We start from the raw sequence: 6,000 nt of genomic DNA, 5'->3' as shown, positions 1-6,000 counted from the left end.
AGATCTGGGTTAAATCCATCGTTCTTTTGCCCACTACGCCACCCCAGTTTAGACATGGCCATATGCAAATCAGTCTTGACCCTGTGCCTCATGGGAACAGTCCAGCCCGAACTGCCAAGCCATGTCTTCCCTGGACCGGAATCAAGCATCCTAGGACCGGTTTCTGGCTATCAGCCGTCATCAGCCAGGATAGCTTGACTCCAGTGGCGTAGTGAGCACGGGTCCCACGTCTGGGAATGCCCATCCCACTTAGGGCGAAAAGCGTTACAACAAACAAAGGATGGACGGAATGCTGACAATGCAGACATTCTCCCCCAGTCAAGAGATCTGGGTTAAATCCATCGTTCTTTTGCCCACTACGCCACCCCAGTTTAGACATGGCCATATGCAAATCAGTCTTGACCCTGTGCCTCATGGAAACAGTCCAGCCCGAACTGCCAAGCCATGTCTTCCCTGGACCGGAATCAAGCATCCTAGGACCGGTTTCTGGCTATCAGCCGTCATCAGCCAGGATAGCTTGACTCCAGTGGCATAGTGAGCACGGGTCCCACGTCTGGGAATGCCCATCCCACTTAGGGCGAAAAGCGTTACAACAAACAAAGGATGGACGGAATGCTGACAATGCAGACATTCTCCCCCAGTCAAGAGATCTGGGTTAAATCCATCGTTCTTTTGCCCACTACGCCACCCCAGTTTAGACATGGCCATATGCAAATCAGTCTTGACCCTGTGCCTCATGGGAACAGTCCAGCCCGAACTGCCAAGCCATGTCTTCCCTGGACCGGAATCAAGCATCCTAGGACCGGTTTCTGGCTATCAGCCGTCATCAGCCAGGATAGCTTGACTCCAGTGGCGTAGTGAGCACGGGTCCCACGTCTGGGAATGCCCATCCCACTTAGGGCGAAAAGCGTTACAACAAACAAAGGATGGACGGAATGCTGACAATGCAGATATTCTCCCCCAGTCAAGAGATCTGGGTTAAATCCATCGTTCTTTTGCCCACTACGCCACCCCAGTTTAGACATGGCCATATGCAAATCAGTCTTGACCCTGTGCCTCATGGGAACAGTCCAGCCCGAACTGCCAAGCCATGTCTTCCCTGGACCGGAATCAAGCATCCTAGGACCGGTTTCTGGCTATCAGCCGTCATCAGCCAGGATAGCTTGACTCCAGTGGCGTAGTGAGCACGGGTCCCACGTCTGGGAATGCCCATCCCACTTAGGGCGAAAAGCGTTACAACAAACAAAGGATGGACGGAATGCTGACAATGCAGACATTCTCCCCCAGTCAAGAGATCTGGGTTAAATCCATCGTTCTTTTGCCCACTACGCCACCCCAGTTTAGACATGGCCATATGCAAATCAGTCTTGACCCTGTGCCTCATGGGAACAGTCCAGCCCGAACTGCCAAGCCATGTCTTCCCTGGACCGGAATCAAGCATCCTAGGACCGGTTTCTGGCTATCAGCCGTCATCAGCCAGGATAGCTTGACTCCAGTGGCGTAGTGAGCACGGGTCCCACGTCTGGGAATGCCCATCCCACTTAGGGCGAAAAGCGTCACAACAAACAAAGGATGGACGGAATGCTGACAATGCAGACATTCTCCCCCAGTCAAGAGATCTGGGTTAAATCCATCGTTCTTTTGCCCACTACGCCACCCCAGTTTAGACATGGCCATATGCAAATCAGTCTTGACCCTGTGCCTCATGGGAACAGTCCAGCCCGAACTGCCAAGCCATGTCTTCCCTGGACCGGAATCAAGCATCCTAGGACCGGTTTCTGGCTATCAGCCGTCATCAGCCAGGATAGCTTGACTCCAGTGGCGTAGTGAGCACGGGTCCCACGTCTGGGAATGCCCATCCCACTTAGGGCGAAAAGCGTTACAACAAACAAAGGATGGACGGAATGCTGACAATGCAGACATTCTCCCCCAGTCAAGAGATCTGGGTTAAATCCATCGTTCTTTTGCCCACTACGCCACCCCAGTTTAGACATGGCCATATGCAAATCAGTCTTGACCCTGTGCCTCATGGGAACAGTCCAGCCCGAACTGCCAAGCCATGTCTTCCCTGGACCGGAATCAAGCATCCTAGGACCGGTTTCTGGCTATCAGCCGTCATCAGCCAGGATAGCTTGACTCCAGTGGCGTAGTGAGCACGGGTCCCACGTCTGGGAATGCCCATCCCACTTAGGGCGAAAAGCGTTACAACAAACAAAGGATGGACGGAATGCTGACAATGCAGACATTCTCCCCCAGTCAAGAGATCTGGGTTAAATCCATCGTTCTTTTGCCCACTACGCCACCCCAGTTTAGACATGGCCATATGCAAATCAGTCTTGACCCTGTGCCTCATGGGAACAGTCCAGCCCGAACTGCCAAGCCATGTCTTCCCTGGACCGGAATCAAGCATCCTAGGACCGGTTTCTGGCTATCAGCCGTCATCAGCCAGGATAGCTTGACTCCAGTGGCGTAGTGAGCACGGGTCCCACGTCTGGGAATGCCCATCCCACTTAGGGCGAAAAGCGTTACAACAAACAAACAAAGGATGGACGGAATGCTGACAATGCAGACATTCTCCCCCAGTCAATAGGTAGGACGGTGGCGGAGCGGAGGTGCCCCTTTTCTTAACATTAGCCTCCTAGAACTCACATTGTCATTATTTACACACACTTTGATACCCCTGGCCACTACAAGATGGCCGTTAGACATGGTAGTACCGCCGCAACAACGGTTTAGCGCTCCAGTCTTCCAACGATAGAACCGATCATAACGAGCCTCGGTCCCTACTGGGATCACTATCCCGGGCACGCTGAAAATGTAAGTACTTTGGAAGTCGGCCTTCTCGGCTGGGCAACTTCTTTCCAATGCCCACTTTTCCCTGTGATTTCACAGCCGTCATACCTGCCACATTATTTTCAGATGGCACGCTTTAACACGGCACCTCCGCGCCACCTGATGATGCCACAGTCCTGCCTATTTTAGGTAAGCAACACCATCCCGGTCTCGAAGACTGTTTTGGACCCTTATATTAGAGCACTACGATTGATGACGCCACACGTGGGTTACGAGCACAGTGTCAAGGTGCATAATGCATATATGTTTTGCTGCCTAATTGCTCACCAGTTGTTTGTGTGTCAGCTACCACGAGCATTTTAAGGCATGAGTATTCAGGGGAACCATTACATGTTATACATGTTTGTATGCACCCTCTGTGTTTACGATGTCAGTCTCAATTCTGTGATAAAGATGGTCATTTCCTCCCCACAGCGATTTAATGGGGCATGATGTTCTTTGACAGTGATCTGCTTTGTGCCATATATCCTGAGATACATGCAACCTGAGATACGTTCCGGCAAGTACCGGCATAGTCATGACATACTCTTGATTTCTTGTGGCCATTTATATTCCATATATGGGGCATGATTTCCTGCGACAGTCATCTGTTTTGTGCCATTCTGTGATGCATACAATCTGAGAGATGCTCTGGCCAGCACCGGTGGTGATGACATACTTCAGATTTCGTGTGACTATTTACATGTACAAGCCCACGCCTTCGATACATATCCCCGATACTAAGGAGTGTGATGTATGTTGACCATGTGTACCAGCGTCGCAGTGATAACGTCACCTGCGGACATCACTGTGTTAGCTCAACCTGGGTGGTGCCCCACAGGGGTACTTACCTTGTGTCTTACAAGCTTTTATCCAAGCATGCATTTTTACATGCTTTCTTTCAGACCCCCAAAGATATTGCGGCATAGATTTGCACATTTAGCGGCACAAAAATGGAAATTTAGCTGCATTATTGCGGCACTTTATCTTAGTCGTTACCATTCCTTTTCAGCCTTAAGTCAATATAAACTGATTTATCAGGGTATTCCACTGTGAAACTGGCATGTTTCAAGTGTCTGCGGCTCTACGGAAGCACAGCTCCAATCTGCACCTCGTGAGATGGGGCCCTATTTCTCCCTGGGGTGTTCTAGAACCCATGTATGCACCCCTGCCGGGGCACCCCCCATCTATCTTACCTTGAGGATGAAGTAAAAAATACCACTAGGCCAACCCACCCTCACCATTTAGCCTCAGTCATCCATTTTAGATTTTGCCAAGGATTGCTCTGTCTGTAGCAGGGTAACATGTCCCTTGACCTCTTTAGGCCTTCCAAACTCAGAAAAGAACATCAAGATAAGCCTTCAAAAGGTTCCTGTCCCTTGCCCAACCTTCACCGATGTCATGCAAAAGTGAGCATGGGTCTGCAGGCCTGGGAGTAGAATGGGTACGCTTAGACGCCAATTCTACACTAATAACTGTAAAACTTAATCAGTGCAAAAAAGGTGTTTGCAACACACGAAACAGAGAAAATATATCATGTTTGCGTAAATCGATCAGTAAGTACAAAAATAATTTTTTATGGGTCAGTTGGTGAAAATGTTGCACCGGCATTGGTCATTCAAGGCATACATCTCTCTGTGCTGTGCAGTATAATAGAATCATGACTGTCATGAATGAAACAGGCCCTGGCACTTGGCCTGCTCTCAGAAATGCACTTCTTCTAAAATCTAGGGATTGAGAACAGTGGCTTCCTAGTTGAACTGGGCAACTCAAGTCTCGGCTCTGTTTGACTTTATGGAAGGATGCCAAGAAGTGTCTTAACGGCCTATTATGTCCGTCAGCTGCCATGCCATGCCATGTTCAGTACTAAAGAAGCCCGCTGGGGATGCCACTCGCCCTCTACTTGTCCTCGTGACTTTCTTGACCTTGCATCTATGTCCCCTGCTGACACAGAGTCAATTGAGGTGAGCAGTGGTACATTGTGGCTTTTTTTTATTATCGTTTAGGAGCGATCGTGGCCCCCTTCTCCATAAAGAAAACACATTTCCATCATGTGTACCCTGTGTTTTTATAATTTTTGGAACATACCATTCAACACGTAACATGGGGGCTCTTGCAGAAACACCTGTGTAGGAAAGCAATTTGGCTCCGCTTGAAAGGAACCAAATCTAAGCTTCTACTGACAGTAAGCATCTAGTGTGTGTGTGTGTGTCATTTCTGATCTGGCCTCATTCCGAAAGAATCGTGAAGCGAACAGTTGCTCTAACGATTATGTACAGCTAAGCCTCAAAGAGCCAGACTTTCTTCACACAACCATTCCTAGGGGATGTTTTGACTGTAGATTTTGTGAGCGCTCCACAAGCTGAGTGCAGAGAAATGCTGAGATTATTGGCAAGGGTACCTTGAAACCTGTGGCTATGATCAGACACGCTGCAGAGGGCTGAGTCTACAGAAGCTTTTCAACCAGGTAGCAGGGTCTGCCACTAACTTGTTTAACAGCCACTGTTGCCCTCAAAACAGCCACTGTTGCCCTCAGTTTGCAGGGGCGGCTGGTGACATTTGAAAATGGCGGGGCGTAAAAGTGCCCCGTAACAAAGTCGCGTCAAAACGCACTCTCAAACTAGGACCAAAACACGGGAACAATGCCTGGGAGCGCTCCCTTCCAGCCCCGCGTGGCTGGGTGCAGCTTCCTGACAAGCAGGTACAAAGGGCACGGGATTGACTCTGTCACTCACGGCGCCCGATGAAGATGGCATCATTACTTAACAAAACTGATTAGCAAAAAATTCATTTCACCCCAAGATGCTTTCCGGCATTCTCGCTGATTAGTAAGACCCGTAGGCAGCTGGGGAAACCGTCTTATCCGCCATGTACAAACAAGAAAATATAACCTGATAAAGAAATATTCCAACTCTGTATGGTTTTGTTGTTTAATGTGTTTATCTCGCAGCTTAAGGGTTCTCGATGCCTCCTCCCCGTCAGACCTATTTTATCATTTCCAACATTAACGCATAAACCTTACGACGCTTTATGCCACTCTTGTCCATTGTGGAAAACTCAAATTAAGTATTATTCCCAGGCACAGGCAGAATTAAACAGCAAGGGCCGAAAGCAATGATTTACTGCAAGCACAGAGAACAATCTATGCAGGGTGCAGAGCTCGGCAGA

At 49.2% G+C, this 6,000-nt stretch overlaps 1 long non-coding RNA gene across 1 annotated transcript in view; it reads left to right on the top strand.

The window, feature by feature from the left end:
• The first annotated feature begins 2,785 nt into the window (after positions 1–2,785).
• The window catches only part of LOC146856392 (uncharacterized), a 42,262-nt gene continuing 39,047 nt past the window's right edge, over positions 2,786–6,000 (top strand). Inside the window, exons 1-2 of the long non-coding RNA XR_014981474.1 lie at positions 2,786–2,817; positions 2,920–2,982. This is a non-coding gene — a long non-coding RNA (uncharacterized LOC146856392). The remainder of the gene's footprint in view (positions 2,818–2,919; positions 2,983–6,000) is intronic.

This window comes from Triturus cristatus, chromosome 4_1 (assembly GCF_964204655.1).
Source record: "Triturus cristatus chromosome 4_1, aTriCri1.1, whole genome shotgun sequence".
In the NCBI taxonomy this organism is placed as follows: Eukaryota; Metazoa; Chordata; class Amphibia; order Caudata; family Salamandridae; genus Triturus; species Triturus cristatus.
The sequence above is the reverse complement of the archived record's forward strand: the minus strand, read 5'-3'. Positions and strand labels throughout refer to the sequence as shown.